We start from the raw sequence: 9207 nt of genomic DNA, 5'->3' as shown, positions 1-9207 counted from the left end.
CATACTAAATAACTGAATCAAACTTTCTTGTTCCATAATAAAATATTGCTGCTAATTCTCTCCTATCTTTGCAGACAATTACCACTTTCTTTTTTTTATATATAACAGACTTTATTCAGTTTTTCACATTAAAAACAAAAATCTCTTTTTAGTGGACAACATATTTCCGGGTCATCATCCTTACATACAAATATGACAGAAATTATACATTGATATATGCATACTTAATTCTATTATTACCTTTTCCATTCCAAATTTTCAGTAAGGAGAGAAACAAACACATTAATTCTAGCCTCTTTCATTAATCTCAATCAATTTTGTTTCATTTCAATTATTTCAAATATAATCCTTTAGTATTTGTTTTTAAACATAAAGATAAACAATATATATTTGCCTAATAGTGGTAATAATGAAGTTACCAATGTCTCTCCTTGCTTTTAATAATCTATATTAAACTTATTAATTTAGCTGGTTCTTTAGTCTGTCATATTCCCTTTCCATTACACATTTTTTTATGAATTCTAAATTAATACAGATCTTAACACACCCACACAAAAAGAAAAAAGAACAAGTTTCCCCTCTTTTACTATTTTGAGTGTGACCTTAATGATTAGAATATACCTTTATTCCCTCATCTTAATTCCCAATAAACCATTAATCATTACATCTTTTCAATTGGATTCCACAGCATATTTCCTTTCAACATTTTACTAGTTCTGTGTTTCTTTCTTTCACATGCCTGTTTCTTACTGCTTCTCCTCCCCCTCTTTTCCCCACATCTTTTCTCATTCCAATTTATCTCTTTCTTAATATCTTCCTTTCCCCTTTTCTGCTGAATCTTCCTGCCTTTTCTGACTTCACAGGTATTCCCTCTTTTAATTGCTTTCTTAAAACTCAACTTTTTAACCTTCCTTCTTTCCCCACTTCTTTGTAGCGTTCTTTGTGTTAATTGTCTATTTAAAATGTCTTCTCCTTGAGTCGATTCCTCCTCCTCTGAGAATCTTTCTTTTTGTTCTTCAATCACCATTTCCATTTTTTCTAGCACAGAGCAAAGTGATTCGCCTCTTTCCTGTAGTAATTCTCTCATATTTTTAAGTTCCATTTTTAATTCCCGAAGATATATCATCATTCCTATATTTTATGATTGTTAAAGTCCACGAAAAGAAACCACTTTTACTTTCCTTCTTTCTTCTTTCAGTTTTTTAAAGTTCTCAGCTATTCCAGTCCAGGGTTTATACCAAAAAAATAAATCAGTCCCACAAACAATCTTTCCTTGCTTTTTCCTTTATTCTGGTTCTGCTTTCACTTTCTAAAATTCTTGCTTTGTTTCAATATTTCTGTAATGTTATATCCACACCAGTTCATTCAAAACAAGATGCTTTCCCTTTTATTTGAACTAAATTTTTATCACAAGGTGACACTCTCCATTATACAAAGTCTTCACTTTTTCCCCCTATATTTTTATTTCAGGTTTTTCGAACCTCAATATTCCAACAGAATCCAGTCTCCAATTTGTAAACTTTGTTATTATTATTCTTTGACAATCTTAAGTCCAACTTTAGTTTTATACTTGTTTATTCCCAAATTATTTTAGTCCAATTTCATTAAATCTTTAATTCCAGCTTCTTCCTTTCCCGGTACGAAGCCCCATTCAGCTGTCAAAAATATTTTTCTTTTTTTCTCTGTCCCTTTGTAATTTCGCCGCTCACTTTTCTTTTCTTAAAAATTCTATGTTACCTTGATTCCGGGGTACTTTTATTTGGTTATATTGCCCAGTTGTCCCGGTTCAGATGTTATCCACCTCTTTTTTCCCTCCTGCACAAATCTTAGTCGAGCTGAGTTATCCTCTTCGGGATGGCCATTTTAGACCATCGCTGCAGTTGTCTTCAGGAGGAAAAAGAAACAAGCCCGGGGGGTGGGGAGAAGCGGCTCCCCACAATCAGGCTTGCTGCTTCCTCTTACTCCGCTGCCCCTCCAAGGCAGTTTCAGCCCCTAATCAGAATGATTGGGGCTCTCCGACGAAAGAGCACGAATGATAGCCGCAGAGAGTTGCGATCTACCGTCTGTCAATGAGGAGGCTCCGCCTTCTTCCGACAATTACCACTTTCTATCCCATCACCCACCAATGTTAAATCTATTAGATTCTGAAGTGCCAGGCTGCACTGTGTACTCTTATCATATTGATTTCTGCCCTTCTTGTGAGGCATTTACTCAGATCCACCTAAATCCCTTCTTTACTTCCAGCAAAGTATTCTGGGATTTGCCTTTGTTTGCTTTAGCTTACAACCCAATGTTCATTCTTATTCCAAAGAGAGTCCCAAATCACATGGTCCATGAAGTCTTAAAACAGGCTTCTTTCTCTAATTACAATTTTAGAAGGTCTGGGCCTCTACCTGCTATACTGATGAGAGTAATGGGCTCAGTGTTAGGGAACTGAATTGCTGAGGTCCATGGATTTAGTATTCATGAGTTGCTGTGCAGAAGCTGAAGCGAGATCAGAAGACACAGAGGGGGTCTTTGCTACAATTCCCAACATTTTCTGGATAATTAGATTTGATGTCATAGCTTTTTTCACCAGTTCCCTTTGAAATGCCAAATAAAATTCTGTTGCTAAGCAAGACAGTTGTTATGTTAATTTTGCCCCATTTTACTTTTCTTGCCACAGTTGTTAAGTGAAGTTGCAATTCTCTTGTACGGGTTGCCCTTATGCTGGGCTGTGAGCTGGTGAAGAGGCTTCTATGAGGCGATTGCAGGGGAGCTTTTTCTGGGGCAGGGAAGGTCTCCATTTTTTTTCTCTTCAATACAGGGTGGTACTGCTAGAGGAATGTGCATGCTATTTCCAGAAGCAGAGAAAATCAGATTAGGCAATTGTCAAAGGAATTGTGAAAACTGACTGGCAGGGATAGTAAAAGTGATCAGATTCTGGAAAGGTGGACAGGATTAATATTTTGTTGAAATATGAGGAAAAATGATATGAACCTAAAAACACAGAACATTGGTCCAAGATAATAAGGCAGCAGATGCCTGGAGCCTGCAGATGCAATGTTGTTGGTTACCAAGAACATGTTACCTTTCCACCACCTAATTCTCCTGCAAATAGGAAAAAGCCTGTCCAGTATGAGTAATGTGCTGTTTGTGATAACCTACCAATGAACCAAATGATATTGCAACATCTCACATGCAAAAAATCCAATGCAAACTCTACCATAACAACCTCTACATCTACTTTAAAAAGTAAACCAATTAAACTCTAGAATTAATATATTTCTTCCTAACAGAAAATAATAAATATGTACACAGCTAAGGCCCTACAAATTATCCTTTAGCTGAATACATAACTACACCTTTATCATGGCAAGCTTCTAGAGAATTCAGTTAGATCTGAATGCACACACAACTGACCTTGAAACTATAGTTCATCAGCCTTCACTGGGGCCAGAATTTCCATCCCTAAGAGAAATGGTTGTTAAGATGAACATCACATGACCACACCACTCAATGACAGTATTCTGATAGTCTTAGTTCTGGTATTCGCATGGTCTGTGCCATCAACTGGTGAGGACTTCACACTTCTCTCGCCTTGCTTCTGCTAGCCTCCATTTCAACTCCTCACCACCCATATTCCTCCCCGCCATCTGTGCCCTTCTGGCTGTCATTTATTCTGAAGCTCTCCTCATCAGCAACAGTTGGCTTCTTCTTCTTCTTCCTAGCATATTCCCACAGATGCAGTGTTCGCTTTTCGGATAATTGAACACCACTTTGTGCGGTCAACCTATGTCTCGGGTGCAGGCCTGTGGCTTGCATATCTTTATTGATAGTGTCTTGCCATCTCTGTTTTGGACGCCTGTGAGGTTGCTGGCCATCGACTTCTAGTTGGTAGGCTGTCTTGGCAACAGTGGAAGGTGCTGCTCTCTCGACATGCCCATATCAGCAGAGCCATCATTATCTCATTTCTCTGTAATTGGTGCCACACCAAAATGCCAGAAAATGGTGCCATTTGTGATGTGGTCAAGAAGGGAGATGCCCGATATCTAATGGAACATTCACATTTCCATGGAGATAGCTTTCAGTCCCTGTTGTTGCTGCCCAATGTTCAGTGCCATACAGTACAACAGGGCAGATGGTTGTCTTGTAAATCTTAGATTTAAAATGAGTTGGCATTTGTCTGTCACATAACGCACCCGTAAGTTCTCACCAATGCATCCAGGCTGCATTCACCCTTGCTCGCACCTTGCCATTGAGGTCACCATTGCCTTGGAGATGGGATCCCAGATGCTGAAAAATGTCCAGCTGATTTGAAGCATTCCAGGAGTGGTGACAGTCTCTAAGTACTCAGTTTTCTTGATGTTGAGGTGGAGTCTGAAATGGTTAAGACGATCATTCCATATTTGGACTTGCTGCTGTGTTTCAGGTCTGGTGGTGAAAGCAAGCATAACATCAGCAGCATAGAGCACAGTCCAGGGTGCGTTCTGCTACAGGTAATGCATGATGGTTTCCACAGAAGTGTTGACAGTGCAGAGCCTTGTTGCACCATCACTGGGAATCTGTTGGAGAGGCTAGCTGGGCATCACACCTGACCGCTGGTGTTCTTATATAACATTTTGACCCAGTCAATGATTGGTTCAGATACTCTATGATCCCAGAGGGCATACTAGATCAGTTGGTGTGGGACATGATCAAATGCCTTCTCCAGGTCTAGGAATGCCATGGGCAGTGGCGGTCTCTTCTCACAGTGTTTCTCTATGAGCTGGCAGGCTGCAAAGATGGCCTTAGTTGTTCCACAGCCTTTGATGAGGCCACATTGGTTAATGGTGGGTTGGGCAATGCTGCAAATGCGCTGATCAAGGATTTTCTCAAAGATCTTCATAGTGTGAGACAGAAGGCAACAGCTGGCTGTATGGAAGAAAAGGAAGGAATTTAAGTTTATCCCAGATTGTGGGCAAAATCTTCCAGAATCTAAACTAAACTTATAACCTAGACTTCTAATGCAGTGTGTAGGCAGGATTCCATTAAGATAGAATTTCTCAACCTTAGCAACTTTAAGGTATGGACTTCAACTCCCAGAATTTCTCACCGAGCAAGCTAGCTGGGGAAATCTGAGAGTCCAAACATCTCAAAAGTTGCTAAAGTTGAGAAACACTGCATTAAGCCTTATTTTACTTTGCATGTTCTCAATACAGATTATCCAGGTTTCTTCCACAGCTAGCTTTTCTCTGAGTCTTAATCTCATTTATGGATGATTTAATGATTGCTTCTTTTCTTATACTTCCTCGCTGAAATCCAGTCCTTTCCTTTATCATTCATTTATTATGCTTCCTTATTGTTGCACGTTAATAAACTCTAAATACTAATTTAAGCATATATTTTGGTGTCAGTTTCTTGAGAGATTCTGAAAACATGCTTCTTAAAGCCTAAGGTGTTAAGTTTGGGAAAAGAGAGGCTGAACCAGAGCATGAGTGCAACAATACTTTATTATAACAATAAAGGGCTGACCGTGCTTGCCAAGCCGGGAACTGGCTCGCAGCGATCAGCGACTGGTTGGACCCCGCAGCCTGCTTTTATAGCTGGCTGCTGGGGAGAACCAACCAATGAGTGAAGGGGAAGAACGCCCCCGCAAAGTGAATGGACCTGAGTGAGAACTCCTAGGGTTCTCAGGACATAACACCCCTTCCCCCCAGATGTGAACACGCATAGTCTTTGAGGTAGGCAGGAGGTTTATGTTGGCGCCCGGAACGGCGCAGCTCTGGAACGCTGTCTGTCCGTTCAGGGTCTGTCTGGGAAAGCAGAGCCGGTAAAGTGTCACCAACGTGCCCCTCGGTTCGGGCAAGTCCGGGACTCGTAGGGTTGGTCACTGGGGACGTGCTCCCGTAGACTGGATCGGACTGGTCAGCCGTCTGGGCGCCGCTGTCCGCATTCGGGCTTTCTGGAATGGCTGCTGGTGTAAACTGGTCGCCGGGAAGGATGTGGATGTGGGGTTGATGTTGAGGCCTCCCTTCGTTTTGTAATTCTGGGTCCCTGCTAGCGAGGGTGCTGAGACGCCTACGCAGCTGGTCCAGGTGCCTTCTCCAGACACGGCCGTCCTCCAGTTTGACTTGATACAACCTGGGTCCGGTGATGGCCACGATCTCGCCCGGGATCCACAGGGGGTCTCCAGCGAAGTTCCTTGCGAATACTGGCTCCTGTAAGATAAAATGTCTAACCCCCGATGTGGAAGCGAGGGGAGAGTCAGGGCAGTATTGTGGATGCAGTCTGTCCAATACAGTCCTCAGGCGCCTGCCCATCAGGAGCTCAGCTGGGGACTTATTGGTGACTGAACATGGAGTTGAGTGCTGGCTCATCAGGAAACGCGCGAGTTTGTGGTGCCAATCATCCTTACTGAACCTCGCCAGGGCTTCTTTAGTGGTCCTGATGGCCCTTTCAGCCAATCCGTTACTGGCAGGATGAAATGGGGCTGTGAAAATGTGGCGGATACCCAGGTTAGCAGCAAAACGGCTGAACTCGGTTGATGCGAACTGTGGGCCATTGTCGGAGACAATGGAGTCGGGTAGCCCGTGTGTTACAAACAGGCGAGTTAATACTTTGGTAATTGCTTGTGTGGTGGTCGTGGATAGTTGTGCTACGTCAATCCATTTAGAATAGGAGTCCACGACTACTAGGAACATTTTCCCATGCAAAGGGCCGGCCAGGTCGATGTGAATTCTGGACCACGGAGCGCTGGCGCTCTCCCATTTAGTAGGGGTGGCAATAGGAGGAGCAGGACGGGATTCCTGGCAAATGTTGCAGGAACTTACCCATCTGACGACGTCCTCGTCGAGGCCCGGCCACCATACGTAGCTGCATGCTAATGCCTTCATTCTAATGATGCCAGGGTGTCCCTCGTGCAACGCCTCCAGAACTCGGGTACGCAGTGAGGTCGGGATGACCACTCGAGTGCCCCACAGTAGACAGCCCTGCAAACTGGACAATTCCTGCATGCGGGTCTTGAAAGGTGTGAATTTGTTTTCAACATTACAACCCGGCCACCCCCTCCTCACCCAGTCGAGCACCTGGGCGAGCGTTTTGTCTGCCTTGGTTTTAGCAGCAATGTCAAGGGCAGTGATGGGGAGGTCCAGTTGGGTGACCTCAAAAATAGCGTGGACAGGAGCAGGGTCTTCAGCTGGAGCCGGCAAGGGACAGCGGCTGAGAGCATCAGCGTGGGACAATGTTTTACCTGGGCGGTGTATGAGTCTGTAGGAGTAGGCTGCAAGGAAGAGGGTCCATCTCGTCATTCTAGGAGAAAGGACCTGAGGGGTCTGTTTGTCCCCAGCTAGTAGACCCAGGAGGGGCTTGTGGTCCGTGACCAGCTCGAAAAAATGGCCAAAGAGAAACTCGTGAAATTTTTCACTGCTGCAACAGCTGCTAGAGCTTCCTTATCGATCTGGCTGTAATTGCGCTCTGTTGTAGAGAGCGTCCTGGAGAAAAAAGCAATGGGAGCCTCGGCGCCATTGGGAAGCCTGTGACTTAATACTGCCCCGATTCCAAAGGGAGATGCGTCTGCTGCCAGCACTAATGGAAGGTTGGGGTCGAATTGAATAAGTACCGCCTCTGACATGAGTAGTGATTTGACGGCATGAAAAGCAGCGTCTTCTTTGTGCCCCCAGTGCCAAGGTGATTTTTATCCAGTAATCTGTGTAGGGGTTCAGCTACTGATGCTTTATGGGGCAAGAAGGAGGCGTAAAAGTTCAATAGCCCCAAGAAGGCCTGTAGTTCAGTTTTGGAGGTTGGAGTGGGTGCCTCGTGAATTGCCTTAACCTTGGACTCCAGGGGGTGAATGCCTGAGGCGTCAATTTTATAACCCAGAAAGTCCACCTGTCTGGTGGCAATGGCGCATTTTTCTTTTTCAATTTGAGGCCATGCTGTCTGAACCTCTCTAACACTGCTCTGACTCTCTGGAAGAGTTGGGGTCTGTCCCTGGCCGAGACTAAGATGTCGTCGAAGTAGGGTACTACACCAGGAGGCCCTGCAAAATCCGCTCCATGAGGGATTGAAAAATACCTGGGGCAACACTTACGCCAAATTGGAGACGCTTGCATCGGAAAGCACCCCTGTGAGTGACAATGGTCTGGAGTTCCGCTGTTTGGTTGTCAACAGGGAACTGTTGATACGCTTGAGACATGTCCAATTTGGCAAAAATGCTGCCGGTTCAAAAGTGTGTAATAAATGCTGAATGACGGGCACTGGCTAAGCGCTGACTTGTAGAAACTTATTGATTGTGGTCTTGCAGTCCGAGCAAATTCTCAGGCTACCGTCTTTTTTGAGGGGTGTGACAATGGGTGTCTCCCATTTGGCGAAATCTGTTGGCTCAATGACCCCTTGTTTTAACAGTTTATCCAATTCCGCATCTAGTTTTGGCCGAATAGCGAATGGGACCCTCCGCGGTTTTAGTCTGATTGGGACTGCCTGGGGGTCGACTGAGAATGAGATAGGGGTACCGTTATAACACCCCAGCTCATCGCTGAATACATCTGAGTAATCAGCGAATAAGGAGTCAGTGTCAGAGGTTGAGACAGCATGGACTCCTGTTAGCCCTAGGCCGAGATGGGGAAACCAATCGAGCCCCAATAAAGTAGGGAGATTGCCGTTAACTACCACTAGAGGTAGGTGACCTTTAAAAGCTCTAAAATTGACAAGGAACTTGCCTCTGCCGATTACAGGAATGGTCCTCCCCTGGTAGTCCTTCAGGCTAAACTGGCACTTCTGGAGCCGGCTAGTTGAAAGGCTGGGCTGGAGCCTCTTGAGGGTGTTCCACGAGATAATTGAGAGCGCTGACCCTGTGTCAACCTCCATGCGGCACGGTTTACCTTCTAAGGAAACGGAGAGAGAGATTTTACTAACAGTGTGGCAAGTGTGCTTGGCATGGTGGTGAGTGCGACAGTTCAATACTTGCCTCTGCGGTCCAGAGTGTGAGAAGGGGGGGTGCCTTTGTGGTGAGTTTTGAGGGGCTTGGCAGACTCTCGCGATGTGCCCCTTTTATGGCAGTTATTGCAGGTGGCTCCTTTGAACTTGCAGGTGGCCCTCAGATGAGATCCACCACAGGCTAGGCACAGGGTGATGTGCTTGGGCGGACCGATGTTTTCTTGTTTGGCTCCTACCTGCGGCCGTCTGGCGTTGGAGAGGCGGTGGACGTCGTTTTCATCACTAGGGGCTTCCTCTGCTACCACCTCCTCG

The 9207-nt window shown here is 44.8% G+C and overlaps 1 long non-coding RNA gene across 1 annotated transcript; it reads right to left on the bottom strand.

Annotated features, from left to right (window-relative positions):
• Positions 1 to 798: 798 nt before the first annotated feature.
• LOC148127168 (uncharacterized) lies at positions 799 to 2651 on the bottom strand. Its single transcript, XR_015742006.1, has 2 exons — positions 1738 to 2651; positions 799 to 1309 (listed from the first exon to the last, which is right to left on the bottom strand). It is a non-coding gene; the product is annotated as an uncharacterized LOC148127168 (long non-coding RNA).
• Between the last annotated feature and the right edge of the window lie 6556 nt (positions 2652 to 9207).

Source organism: Pseudonaja textilis, chromosome 2 (genome assembly GCF_049901715.1).
Source record: "Pseudonaja textilis isolate UNSWEBS1 chromosome 2, rPseTex1.2, whole genome shotgun sequence".
NCBI lineage: Eukaryota > Metazoa > Chordata > Lepidosauria > Squamata > Elapidae > Pseudonaja > Pseudonaja textilis.
Note: the sequence above shows the minus strand (reverse complement) of the source record. Positions and strands in the feature narration are given on the sequence as shown.